This window comes from Macaca nemestrina, chromosome 6, assembly GCF_043159975.1.
Source record: "Macaca nemestrina isolate mMacNem1 chromosome 6, mMacNem.hap1, whole genome shotgun sequence".
Taxonomy (NCBI): Eukaryota; Metazoa; Chordata; class Mammalia; order Primates; family Cercopithecidae; genus Macaca; species Macaca nemestrina.
The window spans coordinates 168607523-168625157 of NC_092130.1; the positions used below are offsets into that span (position 1 = coordinate 168607523).

General features: G+C 35.7%; 1 long non-coding RNA gene across 1 annotated transcript in view; it reads right to left on the reverse strand.

Annotated features, from left to right (window-relative positions):
• Positions 1-3734: 3734 nt before the first annotated feature.
• The window catches only part of LOC105489511 (uncharacterized), a 45941-nt gene continuing 32040 nt past the window's right edge, over positions 3735-17635 (reverse strand). The window contains exon 3 of the long non-coding RNA XR_011624358.1: positions 3735-3891. This is a non-coding gene — a long non-coding RNA (uncharacterized lncRNA). The remainder of the gene's footprint in view (positions 3892-17635) is intronic.

Sequence of the window (17635 nt, forward strand, 5' to 3'; positions counted from 1 at the left end):
GCAACCTCCATATTCTCAATTTAAAATGATTTTGACTCATCACAATTTAGTTAGAATTAGCAGAGTAGGAAAACAATTATATTCACAATTAAAATTTCAAACTAGGCAAATCTCAGCTCTTTTTCATGCAAGAACTCATAGGAAGATAGTAAGCAATAGAAACAAACAGTGGTTTATTTCATTGAACATGGTAAGTGCTCAAGAGAGAAACAAAATGTCACTTTCTTAAAATATTTCTCTTGAATTTAGAAAGCAAAATAATGTCCTATAGAAATAGCTCGTCTGCCTATGTGGAGCTCCTTGTCCTTAAAAGATGCCTTATACAACAAAAGCCAAAATTGACAAATGGGATCTAATTAAACTAAAGAGCTTCTGCACAGCAAAGGAAACTACCATCAGAATGAACAAGCAACCTACAGAATTGGAGAAAATTTTTGCAATCTACTCATCTGACAAAGGGCTAATATCCAGAACCTACAAAGAACTCAAACAAATTTATAAGAAAAAAACAAATAACCCCATCAAAAAGTGGGCAAAGGATATGAACAGACATTTCTCAAATGAAGACATGCATACAGCCAACAGACACATGAAAAAATGCTCGTCATCACTGGCCATCAGAGAAATGCAAATCAAAACCACAATGAGATACCATCTCACACCAGTTAGAAGGGCAATCATTAAAAAGTCAGGAAACAACAGGTGCTGGAGAGGATGTGGAGAAATAGGAACACTTTTACACTGTTGGTGGGATTGTAAACTAGTTCAACCATTATGGAAAACAGTATGGCGATTCCTCAAGGATCTAGAACTAGAAGTACCATATGACCCAGCCATCCCATTACTGGGTATATACCCAAAGGACTATAAATCATGCTGCTATAAAGACACATGCACACGTATGTTCATTGCGGCACTATTCACAATAGCAAAGACTTGGAATCAACCCAAATGTCCATCAGTGACAGACTGGATTAAGAAAATGCGGCACATATACACCATGGAATACTCTGCAGCCATAAAAAAGGATGAGTTCATGTTCTTTGTAGGGACATGGATGCAGGTGGAAATCATCATTCTCAGCAAACTATCTCAAGAACAGAAAACCAAACACCGCATGTTCTCACTCATAGGTGGGAACTGAACAATGAGACCACTTGGACTTGGGAAGGGGAACATAACACACTGGGCCCTATTAAGGGAAGGGAGGATGGGGGAGGGATTGCATTGGCAGTTATACCTGATGTAAAAGACAAGTTGACGGGTGCTGACGAGTTGATGGGTGCAGCACACCAACATGGCACAATTATACATATGTAACAAACCTGCACGTTATGCACATGTACCCTAGAACTTAAAGTATAATAATAAAACATTAAAAAATAAAAAATAGATAAATGATGCCTTATGGGCTTTGCTCTAGCATTATCCAATGAATAACCATGCAAGTGCAGCATGTCACCACACTCACTCTCAAATCAATCTTAATTACTTCAATGCAGAGAGAAGTTAAAGGATCACACGATTTTCATACAGCATGGTAACTCTTTCTTTGAAGGGGAGAAATGCTATTTACAGGAACTATGCTAGACTCTTGAGTCTAGCAAATGTATATTACTGTGAATACTAGGCAATGCTTATTATTCAGAGCCCTACTTTTCAGAAATCATAACCAACCATGTTGAATTTGTACAATATGGACAAATTCAACAATTAAAAACATTTTAGTTTTTCTCTCATATTGTGTTTGAATACTTAGTTCTTTGCATAAAATATATCTAATTTCCCATTAGCAAAGTAAAAAATAATGGCGTAGCCTACAGGTATTACATGTTTGTGGTGGTGGTTGTCCTTGTGTAATCTTTAAATTTTTAATTATTATTTTTATGCCATTGTATTATTTCTTTGCTTGAAAAGTATTTTTCTAAACCTTTCAAGCTTCATAGACAACAAATTATTTCCTCCCACACCCTTACCTTCACATTGCCATATATAGAAAAGGCAGCTGTAGGATATAGAGTGAGGGCCTTATGAATACTAAATAAGAACATGTGCAATTATTATTTGTAAGGGCACACTGCTATGATTTGAAAGTTTTTCTCCTTCAAAATTCATTTCGAAATTTAATCGCCATTTAACAGTATTAAGAGGTGAGACCTTCAAGAGGTGATAGGCCATGAAGTCTCCATCGTCATGGTTGGATTTGTGCCATTATAAATGGGGAAATTCATCCCCCTCTTGCGCTTCTAGCTTTCTCACCTTCCGCCATTTGATGATGCAGCAAAAAGGCCCTCACAGGTGCCAGCACCTGGATAATAGACTCCAGCCTCCAGAACTGTAAACCAATAAATGTCTGTTTATTCTAAATTACTCAGTCTTCAGTGTTCAATTATGATAGCATGAAACAGACCAAGAGAGGTGCATATACATCCAAAGATTGTTTCATTGTTTTTGTTATTTGCTTTTTCTCAAACCACAAATTTTACCTCACATTGGTACTTCAATATTAGTGGTGAATAATGTACTTCAAGTATTTGTGATGAATGAGGGCATTTTGCTCTCAAGGACATAGGAAATAGTTGTATCCTATATCTTCTCTGATTCTCTTTGACTTTATAGAATTTGTGTTATCAATTTTTATTTTGACATTTGCATTGTCCATATTTACTAGTTGTGCAAGTTAGTAACTATAACATTTACCAAACAGGTTACAGGATTCCCATTTCAGAACTACAACCGTTTGAAAAATAGAAGATTTAAAGACTGATGCAAAGTGCATGTACCACGATACACCAGGAAAATGTGTGATTTAAGTACTTCCCATCAACATAATTCCAGAATTCAGAGTATTACTATCATGGTAGAGGTAGAGATGATGATAGGGTGTATAAATGTAGAATAACAATTTTCTGGCTCTAGGATATATGCTCTCAATTATCTTGGGATATCTTCTCTTATTTGAGCTTAGCAAAGTCTGACGCTGTGGGATGCTCCAACTGAAATCTCAGTAACAAAGATTATGCTTCTGTTCTCAAGTTGCATTTAGTATTAATGGGATTCTTTGCCTTTTGAGGTTCGGATACCCCTTGGACCAGCAAAATGAACATATACACATGCACTTGATTGTACAAAATATATTCAAAATATCATAGACTTCATTAGGTTCATTGGTTTTTCTATCAGGTCCATGTAATTTCAGTTAATAAAAGTGTACAAGCCATCACTGGACTCATCATTTATGCATTACAAACAGTCAGAATGATCAAACGCTCTAATGCTACTCTGAGATAATAAAGAGAAGGTATTCTGAAACAGAGAAGATTTAATTCCAGGCCATGTTTTAAAAAATAATTAAACAGAATTTACCAGGCTCATTTAAACAAAAATAACTAATTATAATATGTAACTTGAATAATCAAACAAGTTTTCTATGTGCCTGAAGCCAAGACTATTCTATAAAATGAAAATTTTAAAACTGGTGAATTACCTATTAAAAATCATTTCAGTCCTCACAATTATTTTATTTTCCAAACGGTCAAGGATTATATTGATAATAATTATATTATTATAATAATTATATTATTATATTGATTATATTATAAGCAAGAAAAGGCACAGAGTCTGGCTCTGGCTTTGTTTACTGATCGATAGAATCAAGAGTGGAAAACAGACTTTGCGGTACAGGTCAATTGTCAAAGGCATTTCAATTGTTTAAAGACAGAATATAAGAATTTAAGAGGTATTTGTTTCTTTCATCGGCAGGGTGTTAGTCATGGCAAAATCATCTTCTGATTCTCCTGTGGATTAAAAATAAGGATCAGAGGCTTACATGTTCAATGGATTATTTTCCTTCGTAAGAAAACAAACTCTCCTCCAAAGCAAATAGTTTCTCTGTGGAAGGAAAGAACAGATATAATGCTTTCAGGGATTTGTCAAGAGACAACTAGGTGGAAAAAAAACTAATCACATTTTTCAATATCGTAGAACCTTAAAGTTACTTTGTCTTTTATCGTCTATACATGAAGGGTCATGTTTTAGTTTCCTAGGGCCACTATAACAAATTACCAAAAGCTTTGTGACTTAAGACAAAAGAAATTCATTATCTCCAAGTTCAGGAGGTTAGATGCCTCCTAAAATAAGAATGACTTTCTCCTGGTGGCTTTGAGGGAGAGTCTGTGCATGCCTCTCTCCTAGTTTCTGGTAGTTTCCTGAAATCTGTAGCGTTCCCTGACTGAGACACATTGCTACAATTTCTGCCTCCATCTTCACATTCACTCATTCTCTGTGTATCTTTGTGTCTTCTTTTCTGTCTATTGTGAGGAAACTCATCATTAGATTTAGGGTCTGGTTAAATCTTGGATGAACTCTTCTTCAGATCCTTCATTTCATCTGCAAACACTCATTCTAAATAAGAGGTTTCAGGCGAACATATGTGTTGAGAAGATATCATTCAACTCACTAACTATATCACATTTTCGTTTTAAAATCCTACAAATATTCTCAATTCTAATTCTTGGTATCTGATAAGCAAAAGAACAGAAAAATTAGACTTTTTTTTTTTTTTTTGAGACAGAGTCTATCTCTTTCACCAAGGGTGGAGTGAAGTGGTGCGATCTTGGCTCACTACAACTTCCGCCTCCTGAACTCAAGCAATCCTCAGCCTCCTAAGTAGCTGAGACTCCATGTGCATGCCAGCATGTCTGGCTAATTTTTCTATATTTATTTATTTATTCTTTTATTTCAGTAGAGACAAGATTTAACCATGTTTCCCAGGCTGGTCTCAAACTGCAAGGCTCAAGCAATCTGCCTGCCTAAGCTTCCCAAAATGCTGAGATTACAGGCATGAGCCACTAAGTCTAGAGGAATGACATGCTCAGTGAAGCCAGAGTTTAGGAAGCCGATAAGCAAATGATGCTGTCACAGTTTGCATCTCGCCTATGTTCTGTGTTCCTTTTATTGTGTGGCAACTTAAAATTACTTGTACCTTATATTATGCCAGTTAAAGAAATTGAACCATTATTTTTCCCCAAAAAAATCCCACAAACAGATTACCTTATCGGTGATTTTTTCCTAATAGCTAAGGCCAAAATAATAGCAACTCTACACATATTATTCTAAAGTGAAGAAACAGGGAAAGTATTATAAAAGTATTTTTGTGAAGCCAGCAGAACCATGATAACAAAATCTGACAAGAACATAGAGTTTATGTATATACATAAAAACAAATTAAATGAAACATTTGTAAATAAAAATCCAGAAACAAATAAGATTAGTATTAAATTACAGATGTCTGTTTTATAAATCATGAATGCAAAGACAATGTAGAATTAACATTAATCTTTCTGCATCATCACATAGGAAATTAAATATGTATGACTGTCTTTATAGATGTATTCAAATATTTGATGAAATTTAACAAATACTAACTTTTAAAAGCAAAGCAAATTTAAAAAAAGTCCTTTTTAATGCATGTATACAGAAAACTATCATGAATTATTACAAATACATTGTTACCCATATTCACTACTTCTGTTCAAATTTGTGCCAGTGATCTAAGATAGCACAACACAAAAAACCCCCAAAAATTCAATATATAATATATTCATAAACATCATGAAGGTGCTTCCTCATTCAAAATAATATGAATAAAAATAATCCAAAAGATTCTATATGATATGGTTCAGCTCCGTGTTTCCACCCAAATCTCACCTTGAATTGTAATCCCCACATGTCAAGGGCAGGACCAGGTGAGGTAACGGAATCAAGAGGTCAGTTTCCCCTATGCTGTTCTCATGATAATGAGTGAGTTTCATGAGATCTGATGGTTTTATAAGCGTCTGGCAATCCCCCTTTATGCACTCATTCAATCACCTACTGCCTGTGAATAGGTGCTTTCCAAGCGCTACATAGATGTCTTCCTTGAAGAGTGACCTAGGTGGGATGTCTTCATGTTTACCACACAGCACCGAAAAAAGTAATGCTATATTAATAACAATGTTTTTCATAACATCCTAAATCTGGGAACTACATAATATATCAAACTGAAATGCATAAATGTAATACAGAATATTAATATAATGTTATAGCATTGATATTTGATATGGTTTGTCTGTGTCCCCACCCAAATCTCATCTTGAATTCCCACATATTGTGGGATGGAACTTGTAGGAGGTAACTGAATCATGAAGGCAGGTCTTTCCCATATTGTTCTCATGATAATCAATAAGTCTTACAAGATCTGATGGTTATATAAGAGGGAGTTTCCCTGAACAAGCTTTCTCTTTGCCTGCTGCCATCCATGTAGAATGAGACTTGCTCCTCCTTGCCTTCCACCGTAATTGTGAGGCCTCCCAATCCATGTGGAACTGTAAGTCTAATAAACCTCTTTCTTTTGTAAATTGCTCAGTCTTGGGTATGTCTTTATCAGCAGTGTGAGAACAGACTAATACAGTAAACTGGTACCAATAGAGTGGGGCACTGCTGAAAAGATACCCAAAAATGGGAAGGGACTTTGGAACTGCATAACAGGTAGAAGTTGGAACAGTTTGGAGGGCTCAGAAGAAGACAGGAAAATGTGAGAAACTGGAACTCTCTAGAAACTTGCGAAATGGCTTTCACCAAAATGTTGATAACGATATTGGCAATGAAATCTAGGCTGAGCTGATCTCAGATGGAGATGAAGAACTTGCTGGGAACTGGAGCAAAGGTGAATCTTGTTATGTTATACCAAGGAGACTGGTGGCATGTTGCCCCATACTAGATATTTATGAAACTTTAAACTTGAGAGAGATGATTTAGGGTACCTTCCAGAAGAAATTTCTAAGCAGCAAAATATTCAAGAGGTAACTTGGGTCCTGTTAAAGGCATTCAGTTTTGTAAGGGAGTCAGAACATAAAATTTTGGAAATTCTTCAGCCTGAAGATGTACTAGAAAAGAAAATCCCATTTTCTAAGGAGAAAGTTCAAGCTGCCTGCAAAAATTTGTGTAAGTAACAAGGAGCCAAATGTGAATCCCGAAGACAATGGGGAAAATGTCTCAAGGGCATGTCAGAGGTCTTCATGGCAGCCCCTCCCATCACAGACTCAAAGGCCTAGGAGGAAAAAATGGTTTCTTGGGCCAGGCCCAGGGTCTGTATGCTGTGTACAACCTAGGGACCTGGTGCCCTGCATCCCAGCTGCTGCAGCCATGGCTGAAAGAGGCCAATGTAGAGCATGGGCCATGGCTTCAGAGAGTGCAAGTCCCAAGCCTTGGCAGCTTCCAGATGGTGTTGAGCCTGCGAGTGCACAGAAGTCAAGAATTGGGGTTTGGGAACCTCCACCTAGATTTCAGAAGATATATGGAAATGCCTGGATGCCCAGGCAGAAATTTTGCAGCAAGGATGGGGCCTTCATGGAGAACCCGTGCTAAGTCAGTGTGAAAGGGAAATGTGGGGTGGGAGCCCTTCACACAGAATCTCTACTGCGGCATTGCCTGGTGGAGCTGTGAGAGGCCACCATCCTCCAGACTCTGGAATAGTAGATCCAACGACAGCTTGCAACGTGCGTCTGGAAAAGCACCAACACTCAACACCAGCCCATGAAAGCAGCTGAGAAGGAGACTGTACCTTACAAAACTACAGGGGTGGAGCTGCCCAAGACCATGGGAACTCATCTCTTGCATCAGCATGACCTGGATGTGAGACACCGAGTCAAAGGAGACCATTTTGGAGCCTTAATATTTCACTGCCCTGCTGGATTTCAAACTTGCATGTGGCTTGCAGCCCCACTTTTTTGGTCAATTTCTCCCATTTGAAATGGATGTATTTACACAATGCCTGTACCCACATTGTATCTAGGAAGTAACTAACTTGCTTTTGATTTTACAGGCTCATAGGCTGAAGGGACTTGCCCTGTCTCAGATGAGACATTGGACTATGGACTTTTGAGTTAAAGCTGAAATGAGATAAGACTTTGGGGTACTATTGGGAAGGCATAATTGGTTTTGAAATGTGATGGCATGAGATTTGGGAGGGGGTGGGGTGGAATGATATGGTTTGTCTGTGTACCCACCCAAATCTCATCTTGAATTCCCACTGTTGTGGGAGGGACCTGGTGGGAGGTAATTGAATTATGGGGTCAGGTCTTTTCTGTGCTATTCTCATGATAGTGAATAAGTCTCACAAGATTTGATGGTTCTATAAGAGGAAGTTCCATGTAAGACGTGATATGCTCCTCTTTGCCTTCCGCCATACTTTTGAGGCCTCCAGAGCCATGTGGAACTGTAAGTTCATTAAGTGTCTTTATTTTGTAAATTGCCCAGTCTCGGGTAGGTTTTTATCAGCAGCATGAGAACAGACTAATACAAGCCTATAGGAGTAACAATTAACATAGATACTCTATGCAAGAGCATAGGTCCATTTAACAAACATATTATTTAGGAAAAAGACAAAACAATGTCTACGATTGCATTCATATACAATTTAAAAACAACCATAACATGTCTATGATGCCACACAGTAAGGAAAGCAGGGCATCTGGTAGCCGCATCTCCCTTCAAAAAGGTGTCTGGAGAGGCCTGCAGTCACTTTACCCTCATCCAAGCTGCACCCTCTTATTGGTCTCTTAAATGGGGCAATGAGAATTCAGGAATAGCACAGATTAAAGATAGTAAGAGTGTCTGCAATATTCCATACAGTCTCTTAATCCATCTTATTAAAGCAAAATCACCCATGTCCTCAGTTTTGTGACCCATTATGTTTCTTGTTTGGCTGAAACTATTTTGAGTTGCTTCCCTGACACTTGTCTTATAAAGGGCCTGCATTGCACAGCCTCTTAGAAATCAGTGCCCAGTTTATATCATCAGTTTGACTTTTGGAGAAACTGGGGAAGGTAGATAAAATTATATATATACACACATATATATACACACACACATATATATATAAAATAACGCATCTATGATGCATATATAATGCATATGCACACATATATAGTACATATATATGATGTATACATACATCATATGTGTGTCATATATATTTATCATTTATATATTTATCATCTATATCATATATGTATGTAAATATTTTATTCCTTTTACTATGTCAAATGTCCATTTGGGAAAATAAAATTAAGATTCATGAGAAAATATGAAATAAGCTTTTGGTATAGTACTGTTCAATGAAATTTTATGAATGCCTGTCTTATTTCAAAACAGCACACTTAATAAGAATAATCAATCTCATATTACCTTCCAGTTTTAATATTGGTGAATAAGACTGATAATTTAATACATCTTAGGATGATGGTGTGTATATAGCCTCTAAGTAACACGGTGAAGACCAGTTGGTTAAGCCTGGTGATGCAGTAACTCAATTGTGAGAGCTAAACTGTAACAATTGAACTTAAATAAAAGACAAATGAATGAAAAAAATTATATTTTAATGCTCAAAATTATTCTTCATTGTTGTTGGAGGTACGAATAACAGAAAATGAATTATGTTATTTCCTAAGCATGTAATGGGTAGAAATAAGAATGTCTTTTGAAATTGTTTTTTTTACCAGTTTAAAAATATAACATTTAAAATTGCATTTGTGTAGGAAATAATACAAAGGGTATGAAAGAAACAAAGAAAAAGAAAAAAAAATGAAAGAAAGAAAAAGAAAAGTTTTTGCTGAGAAAGATTTTTGCTGTAGAAAAGTTTTTTTCTCCTAAGGATATGTTACTTTCACCCAAGTAATCTGGTTGCTGCATTGCAATATTTCACCTGACAATAAAAAAATCATTATATGTTATTCTTTTTCTGTCCCTGGAGAATATGCACATTAATGATAACAGCATTGTGTCTACCTAAATGAAAACAAAAAGCTAATTGTAATAATCCAATACATACAAATGTGCCATAATGAGAAGTACAGTAACATATTTATTCAAATGTCATGTCCTCTTTCAATTATTTGAGATAACATTTCTAAGAGGACTTTCACCTCCTCTTAAGTTTATGATTCTTTTTGACTTTGTAGAAAGTGACAGAGTAAAAAATATTTCTTATCAATAGTAAAATTGAATATGTCTGATGTATTTGATCTTTCACAGGTGTGTCATATTTTTTGAAAAGAAAAAGTGATCACAAAATTCTTTTTGATGTAACCACACAAGCGAAATATTTTCATAAATGGTAAAACCCTTATACAATTTTGAAAACAATGAAAATTGTCCATTATTAAAATTGAAATATTTTTGCTACTTGATACATCATGTATTTTTTGTGTGGCAAAATTATTTGCAATTCAAATTATACCAATGTAATGTCAAAATTGGAGCTCAGGGATCATCTGGACTTTTTGAGGAATACAGCTATGTAAAATCTGAAGCATACTCTATCGAATGCTATAATATTTTAAACACAGAAAAGTATTTAAAATATTTACTGTTTGGTGGGGGTATGAGATTTTAAAGTGTATTGTAGTTGTTGGTTCATTTTTTGATCCTAGTATGATACATCCTACTACTCCCACTGTCTCCATTTGAGGTTGTTGACTAAAAGAAACAATGTCCAAAGGAAATAATATTCAAATGGGATGGATTTACTATTTAGTTTACGGTTTAGAAAAAATAATACATGAATTCCCTCTCTCCAGCCCATGCAGTATTCTGATAAGTGTTGTAGTGGAGAGATACTAGGTCACAGAGTATTTGTGTGGATTTTTGCCTTTCTCTTCCACTACACAAAATGACAAATTCCACTGAGCAAATCTTGATCTAACTTATTTGCTGACTAGCAGATGCAGAGAAAGTGAAAGAGAAAAACTGACCTTTGAACCTAGCAATTACATGCCTTATATGCAAGATTACAGAAGAATGCAGGTTAAAAAAAAAAATCATCATCATAAAAAACATCCATGCAGCTGCCAAAAAACAAAAACAAAAACAAAAAAACCATAGGGCTATAGAGGCAAAACCAAAAGATCCTACCCAGAATTCTCTACAGTCACATCCCTTGGTAGGGGGAGAAAATAAAGAGGGAATAAAAATAATATTATAGGGAAAGAAAGAAAAATTTTTAAAACTTCAAAATTTACCCACATGAAAATAATTACAAAAAGTAGAAGTGTCATCATGTTCCCATGAGAAGAACCCAGTGTAAAAATTCTGGCACCATGAGGATTCTGAATGTAGCGACACCACAAAGAATTTCGCTGGCTCTCCAGCAAGGGTTCCTAACCAAAATGGAATCTCAGAAATAACAGATAATGAATTCAAAACATACACTGCATGGAAGCTCAATGAGATCCAAGACATGGTGGAAAACAACACAAAGAAACATCTAAAGCAATACAGGAAATTACAGAAGAGATAAACATCTTAAAAAATCAATCAGAGCTTCTGGAATTGAACAACTCACATACGGAATTTCAAAATACAACTGGAAGCTTTACCAAAAGACTGAACCAAGCAGAACAAGGAATTTCAGAGTTGCAAGACTAGTGTTTCTAAATAACCCAGTCAGACAAAAATAAAGACTAACTAATTTCTTAAAAATCAACAAAGTAGGCCAGGCACAGTCGCTCACGGCTGTAATCCCAGCACTTTGAGAGGCCAAGGGAAGTGGATCACCTGAGATCAGGAGTTCGAGACCAGCCTGACCATATGATGAAACACCGTCTCTACTAAAGATACAAAAATTAGTTGGGCCTGGTGGCATGTGCCTGTTATCCCAGCTCCTCAGGAGGCTGGGACAAAAGAATTGCTTGAATCCTGGAGGCGGAGGTTGCAGTGAGCCAAGATCATGCCATTGCACTCCAGCCTGGGCAGCAAAAGTGAAACTCCACACACACAAAAAAAAATAATGAAATAAAATAAAAATAAAGTATTTGAGAAATATGGTGTTATGTAAAGTAATCAAACCTATAAATTATTGGCATTCCTGAGAGAGAAGGAGAAACAGCACACAACCTGGAAAACATATTTGAAGAAATAATTGAAAAAAATACTCTGATCTTGCTGTAGAGGTAGACATTCAGATACAAGAAATGCAGAGAACACCAATGAAATACTATATAATATGAACATCACCAAGGTGTATGCTCCCCATACCATCCAAGGTCAGTGCTGAAAACAATAATCTTACAGGAAGCTCGAGAGAAAGGATAGATTGCACACAAAGAGAGCCCCATTCAGCTAACATCAGGCTTCTTAGCAGAAACCTTATAAGCCAGGAGCAACTGGGAATCTATTCTCAGCATATTTAAAGGAAAAAAATTTAAACTAAAATTCCATATGCTGTCAAACTAAGCTTCATACATGATACATGAAGGAGAAATAAAATTGTTTCCAGACAAGCAAGCATTAAGGGAATTTGTAACCAGTAGACAAGCCATAAAAGAGAACCTTAAGGGAGTTCTAAACATAGAAATGAAAGAACAGTACCTGCCACAGAAGAAAACACACTGAAAAGAAAATGGCCAGTCATGGTGGCTCACGCGTGTAATCCGAGCACTTCGGGAGACTGAGATAGGCGGATTGCTTGAGCTCAGGAGTTCGAGACCAGCCTGGGAAAGATGGTGAAACCCTGTTTCTACTAAAATACAAAAAAATCAGCTGGGCAAGGTGGTAGGCACCTGTATTTCCAGCTACTCAGGAGGCTGAGGAATGAGAATTGCTTGAACCCAGGAGGTGAAGGTTGCAGTGAGCCAAGATTGAGCCACTGCACCCCAGCAGGACAACAAAGTGAAACTCTGTCTCAAAAAAAATAATAATAATAATAAAAGAAAGAAAGAAAGAAAACACACTGAAGTGCATAACCCACAGATCCTATAAGGCAATCACACAGTAGAAATCACAAAGCAGCCAGTGAAAAACTTTACGATAAGATCAAAACTTCACATATTAATATTAATCTTGAAATTAAATATTCTAAATGCCCTACTTGAAAAGCACAGAGTGTCAGGTTGCATTAAAAAAAATACCCATCACTCTGCTGTCTTTAAGAGACCCATCTCACATGTAATGAAACACACAGACTCAAAGTAAAGCGTTTAAGCAAACATAAAACAAGAAAAGAGGAGGGATTGCTATACTTGTATCAGATAAAACAAACTAAAACAAACTTTAAACCTACAACAGTAAATAAGGGAAAAAGGAGACCGTGGTAAAATGATAAAGGGTTCCATTCAACAGGAAGACTTTACTATCATAAATATATATGCACCCAACATTGGAGCATTCAGATTAAAAAAATAAGTACTTCTACACCTATAAAAAGGCTTAGTCACACAATAATAGTAGGGGGACTTTAGCACCCCACTGTCAGCATTAAAAAGATCATTGAGGCAGAAAACTAAAAGAAATTCTGGACTTAAACTTGACATTTGATTAATTGAACCTAACAGATATCTACAGAATACTCCACCTACCAGCCGCAGAATATACATTCTTCTCATCTGCACAAGGAACATGTTCCAAGATCAACCACATGCAAAGCTATGAAGCAAGTCTCAATAAATTTTTTAAAAATTGAAATCATACCAACCATGTCCTCAGATCACAGGGGAATAAAAATAGAAATCAATACCAAAAAGATCTATCAAAACCACACAATTAAATGGAAATCAAACATCTTGCCCCTGAATGACTTCTGGGTAAACAACAAAATTAAGATAAAAATTGTAAAAGTCTATAATATAAATGAAAACATAGAAATAACATACCAAAATCTCTGGAATGCAGCAAAAGCAATGTTAAGAGGAAAGTTTATAGCATTAAAAGCTTAACTCAAAAAGTTAGAAATATCTCAAATTAATAATCTAACAAGAACAAACTAACCCCAAAACTAACAGAAGAGAATCACTAAAACCATGATGGCATTGAACAAAATTGACACATAAAAGTCTGCATGAAGAATCAACATAACTAAAAGTCAGTTTTTTGAAAGAATAAGATCGATGGACTGTTACCTCAATTTAACAAAAAGAAAAAAGAAAAAGAAGAAAATCCAAATAAGCACAATCAGAAATGACAAATGTGACATTACCACCAATCCCACAGAAATACAAAAGTTCCTCAGAGACTCTTATGAACACTTCTATGAACACAAACTAGAAAATCTAGAGGAAAGGCATACATTCCCAGAAAGACAAACTATCCCGAGATTGAATCAGGAATAAGTTGAAACCCTGAACAGACTAATATTGAGTTCTGAAATTGAATCAGTAATAAAAAAAATCAATCAATCAAAAAAACCCAAAAAACTTGACCAGATAGATTCAAAACTAAATTCTACCACATATACAAAGAAGTGTGGGCACCAATTCTACTGAAACTATTCCAAACAATAGAGGAAGAGGAACTGGTTTCTCACTAATTCTATGAAGCTTACATCACCCTGATTACAAAACTCTGCAAAAACACAATTCAGAAAAGAAAAGTACAGGCCAGTATCACTGATAAACATAGACAGACATAAAAATTATCAACAAAAGAGTATCAAACTGAATCCAATTACACATCAAAAAGTTAATTCACCATGATCAAATAGGTTTGATTCCTGAAATGCAAGTTTGGTTCAACATATGTAAATTTATGTGATTTACCACATAAACAACATTAAAAATGAAAACCCTATGATCATTTCTATAGATGATGAGAAAACTTTCAATAAAATCCAACATCCCTTCATGATTAAAACTGTCAAGAAACAAAGCATCAAAGGAACATACCTCAAAATAATAAGAGCCTTCTATGACAAATCCACAGCCAACATTATACTGAATAGGCAAACACAAGAAGCATTTCCCCTTGAGAGCTGTAACAAGACAAGAATGCCCATTTTCACCACTCCTGTTCACTGTAGTACGGAAAGTCTTAACCATAGAAATCAGGCAAGAGAATGAAATAAAAAGTATCAAACAGCAAAAGAAGAAGTCAAATTATTTCTCTTCACAGATGATATAATTCTATACCTAGAAAATCCTTAAGGCTTCACCAAAAGGCCCCTGGAACTAAAAAGCAACTTCAGTAATGTTTCAGTATACAAAATCAACGTACAAAAATCAGCAGCATTTCCATACAGCAATAACATTCAAAATGAAAGCCAATCAATCATGCAATCCCATTTAGCCACAAAGAATCCTTAAGAATATCTCTAACCAAGGATGTAAGAAATCTCTACAGGGAGAACTACAAAACACTGCTAAAAGAAATCATCGATACCAAAAATAAATGGAAAACAATTACACGCTCATGGATTAGAAGAATCAATATTGCTAAAACGGCCATACTACTCAAAGCAACCTACAAATTTAGTGCTATTCTTTTCAAACTATCAACATAATTTTTCATAAAACTATAAGAAGTTATTGTAAAATTCATATGGAACCATAACAGATCCTGAATAGCCAAAGAAATTCTAAGCAAAAAGAACAAAGCCAGAGGCATCACAATATCCAACGTCAGACTACAATACAGGGCAACAGTAACCAAAACAGCATAGTACTGATACGGAAACAGACACATAGGCCAATGAAACAGAATAGAGAACCAGAAATAAAGCCAGATACCTACCACCACCTGATCTTCAACAAAGCTGACAATAACAGTAAAGAAAGGACTACCTATCCAATTATTGTTGCAGGGATAGCTGACTAGCCATGTGCAGAAGAATAAAACTGAATCCCTACCTTTTGCCACATAGAAAATTTAACTCAAGACTGATCCAAGATTCAAAGGTAAAACCTCACACTATAAGAATCCTAGATAAAAACCTAGAAAACACTATTCTGGACTTGGGAATGACTTTGTGACCAAGTCCTCACAGCATTGTCTGGAAGCCATATCCTAAGCAAATTTACACAAGAACAGAAACCAAATTCTGCATATTCCCCCTTTTAAGTAGAACCTAAACATTGATTACTCACAGCATAAAGATGGCAGTAATAGACACTGGGGACTACTAAAGTGGGGGAAGGTAAAGGGGGCAAGAGTTGAAAAGCTATTGTGTACTGTGTTTAGTGCCTGGGTAATGGCATCATTCATACCCCAAACCTTAGCAGCATGCAATATACCCAGGTAACAAACTTGCATATGTACTTCCTAAATCTAAGATGAAGGTTAGAAAATAAAATTATTCCCACTTAAAGGAAAAAAAAAGAGAAAAAAAAGCATCTATGGAAAATTCACAGCTAACATCATAGTTAGTGGTGAAAGCCTGAAGCTTTCCCCCCTGAGATTAGGTACAAGGTAATGATACTCACCCTTTTCAATTCTATTTGACATTATACCAGAAGTTCTAGCTAGAGCAATTAGGCAAGAAAATGAAATGGAAGACAAACGGATTCGAAAGCAAGCAGGAAAACTATCCCTATTCTCACACACACACACACACACACAAGATTTTAGATATACATACACACACATAATATATATTAATATATATGTGTTATATGATCTTGTATACACACACAAGATCATATATACATACATATGTATATACATAGGATCACATAATTATATATTATCTTATATATGTATGTATATATAAATTTCCATAGAAACCATTAGAAGAAAATTAATACTAATAAGTACAGGAAGATTATAGGATTTAAGATTAATAAACAAAAATCAATTTGAGTTTTAGACACTTTAAATGAACAATTCAAAAGTGAAGTTACAATTTTATGTTTAAGAGCATTAGAAAGAATAAAATACTTAGGAAAATATTTAACAAAAGTAATGCACAACTTACTCTCTGAAGATTACAAAACTGTTGAAAAATATTAAGGAAAAATCTAAATACATGGAAAAGAAATCCTATGTTCATGGATCAAAAGACTTAATATTGTTAAGATGGCAACACTCACTAAATTGATCTATAGATTCACCACAATCTTTACAGAGTCTCAATTTTGGAAACAACAAGCTAACATGGTCTTCATCAAAATTCAATGCTTCTGCTTCAAAATACACATGAATGGAGCTGGAGGTCATTGTCCTAAGAACTAACGCAGGCACAGAAAATCAAATACTGCCTGTTCTCACTTAGAATCAGGAGCTAAACACCGAGTACACATGGACACAAACACGGAAACAATAAACGCTTGGGACTATTGGGGAGAATGGAAGGGGAGTAAGTTGAAAAACTACCTGTTGGGTAGTACGCTCACTACTTGGGTGATGGAGTCATTCATGCATGAAACCACAGAGACATGCAATTTACTCATCTAACAAACCTGCACATGTACTCCTGGACCTAAAATAAAAGTCCAGAGAAAAAAAAGGCAAACCACACAATGAAAGAAAATCTTTGCAATCATATATCTGATAAGGAACATGTATCTAAACATATAAGGAAAACTGCAATCTGTCAGGATCTGTACACTTTAGGATAATCAGGGTGACCGTGAAAACAGCTTACCAGGAAATTAGCCTGACTTAAATTTCACAAAAAATTTCTCTCTGAGTAACTCCTGACATTTTTCAAATCTAGATTCAACCCAAAGAGGAAAGTTGCCTAGATTATATAGTTTATAGAAATCAGCTTTCCAGGGAATGAATCTGAGTGACATTTAGAAAAGTAGGATACGGGGCTCACTGAGCAAACAGGCAATAATCCACAAAAGCACTCTCTACATCAATATCTACCTCAGTCAACTTTGAAATC